The 2750-nt window shown below is 28.2% G+C and overlaps 1 long non-coding RNA gene across 1 annotated transcript; it reads left to right on the plus strand.

The window, feature by feature from the left end:
* The first annotated feature begins 459 nt into the window (after positions 1-459).
* Positions 460-1284, plus strand: LOC110654600 (uncharacterized). The gene is made up of 2 exons (XR_002494738.2): positions 460-668; positions 1030-1284. It is a non-coding gene; the product is annotated as an uncharacterized LOC110654600 (long non-coding RNA).
* Positions 1285-2750: the final 1466 nt, after the last annotated feature.

The raw sequence follows: 2750 nt of genomic DNA on the forward strand, positions 1-2750 counted from the left end.
TCTAAGGATCATTTACACGACTGTCACATGAGTCTTTCCATAGACACAGGTAAACTTCCATATGGAATCCTCATGCGGGTCAGTTCAGTAAACTTGTCACCACAAGTACTTACACGTTGGTTCTAGGTATCTCACATACCTCAGCTTAATGAGAACTGCTGCTTCTTTTCATAAAAGAAAGAATGCAACGTGTATTGGTCTCAACAGTTATATCAATGTCCAATCTTGATATAACATTGACCAAGAACATTTTTGGAACAATACTATAATGCAGTCAGAATCTCATAATTATAACAACATTATAATTTCCACTGCTATGCATATAAGTCCCATGAACTTTATCTTTATTAATTAATATTCATTAAAATTAAATGATATAATTAAAGATAAAGCAGCCTTTTATTAAGAATAAAGTATATATATATATATACATAAATTAAGTGATCACACTTGCAATTAACACATTGGCTGCAGTGCACATACACTAACACCTCCTTCGTCTCTTGTCCTGTATCATGTTCTCCCAGAACCGACTAAATGAAATAAGGCCTTCATCTCGAAGTCTTGCCGCTCGCCTCGCCTGTGACGTTGGTTTGCTATGCAGTGATGGACCAAAATCTGGCCGCTTTCTCCCATACTCTATGAGTGCGATCTGGGTTTGAATATAGGTTTGTTAGGTCTGCTGTCTGGGTTTGAAATTTTGCCTCCCCTTCATGAGCAGCAATCTGGAATTGCATGTGTAGAGTATTTCATGTTTTTTTGTATTTGTTTCAAATTCATGGTTATTCAGCTACTGCAATCCAAAGTCTTTCCCCTTCTGTTTTGAATTCTATATGACTTTTCTTCTGTTATTTGTATTTGATTCAGAGTTTCGATTATTGTTGTGTTAATTTTCTTAATTTTGATTCTGTTTATTTTGTAATTATTTGTGCTACTGATGGCTTCTATTTCATTGCCATTGATGATTTGAATGTTGGCTTTTTTTCTTTTCATCTGCTATTGATGAGATTCCTCCACCTTCTATTTTAGAAAGAAGAAGACGATGGGAAGACAGGGAGAGGACAGAAACAAAGTAAGAACAGAGCAACAAACTAGGAAAGAGGAGGAAGAAACACTAAGCGGAAGTATACGGCATCGTTTTGATCAAAGGGCACTGGCAATCACGCTAAAAGAAGACGGGCAAAACGCAGAGATTCAAGAGAGAAGGCTCGCACAAAGTACACGGCAAAGGGCAATTCTGTAAATCAAATTGCACGAATCAATTGCAAACAAACTGTTCATTAAGGATTTGCTTCGCTTTTAATGTATTTATATTAATTTTATTAAAAATACATTACTTAAAAGGTTAAATGATTAAAAAAATTTAAATTTTTATAAATTTTTTAATTTTAATAAAATCTTTTAATTTTATCAATTTAATTTTAAAATTTCACATTAATTTCAATTTTAACAATTAGATTAGTAAGATGATTTAATTGATAAGATTAATTTAAATATGTTCAATATTATTAATATTAGTCAATTATTTTGATTTTTTTAATCGTTATAGCAATTATTCTGAAATATATCAAATAAATACTTATTGTTTTATAAGTTATAATTATATTTATTTTGATTATATTATTAATTGATATTTTATGTTTAAACATTTGAATTTTTTTCATTTGTTAGGTTTTAAATTCTAGATAAAATGTTGAAAAAAATAGAAATTAAAAGTACAATAAAAAGAGAGAAAAAAATTTGAATTTAAGAAAACAATATATATTAAATATGTTATTCATTATTATATTTTTTTATCAATAGGAAATCTTTTAAAATTAATGAAATTGTTAAAATTATTGAAAAAATTAATAAAAATAAATAGATTAACTTAAACAAACAATATGTAAATGAAAAGATTTTAATAATTTGTCAATTGATGAATTTGATTGTTTTTAATTAAATTTTATATTAAAATTAAAAACAAATTAAATTAATAAAATTAAAAGATTTAGTTAAAATTAATAATTGATATAAAGATTTTGATTTTTTAGTCATTTAATCTATTTAAATGCAGATAGAGTTCTTAACTCATGTATAAATTAAATATTTTTTTCGTCAGTTTAACTAAGTAAACAATACAATCTATTTTAGTACCGTAAAATCCACCCTATAAATGCATAATGCTATAAAATAATGCTTGCAAATTGATTTTGATAATTTGAAATTCCTGTAATCCGTCCAATTTTGTTGGTTACTTTGATAAATTGAGGGTTGCTTTATCTTTGAATAGTTAAAGATAATTAAAAATTAGTTTTAAATTAAATTGACATATTTTATTTATAAGAACTACAAACTGTTAACATTAGAGCTAGCGAGGCGTGTCAAGAAGGGCATTTGTTGGGTGCTGACATCGATGGCTAGGTCTGGCTAACATTAACAAGAGTATAAAACCATTTTGTAGCTTCGTCTAGATGAGAGGTGATGATTAACATGTTTGGGAATGTGATACTACGGTTGATTAGTGACGTAGAATAAGTGGCAATGAATTGAAGGTTGTATCTACATTGTTTCTGATTTGAGATATTTATATTTTAGTTTCACGTTAAGGAAATGAAATGAAATGAGAATAACTGATTGAGCAATGAATGAATCTCTAGAATTGGTTGGAAGGATTGTCTCGTAGGAACCCATTAACGTAAAACTATATGATGGCAAATAAAAATAATTTGGAGTTCTTATATATCCTTGCTAGTTTGGAGATTGTCACT

This window comes from Hevea brasiliensis, chromosome 8 (genome assembly GCF_030052815.1).
Source record: "Hevea brasiliensis isolate MT/VB/25A 57/8 chromosome 8, ASM3005281v1, whole genome shotgun sequence".
In the NCBI taxonomy this organism is placed as follows: domain Eukaryota; kingdom Viridiplantae; phylum Streptophyta; class Magnoliopsida; order Malpighiales; family Euphorbiaceae; genus Hevea; species Hevea brasiliensis.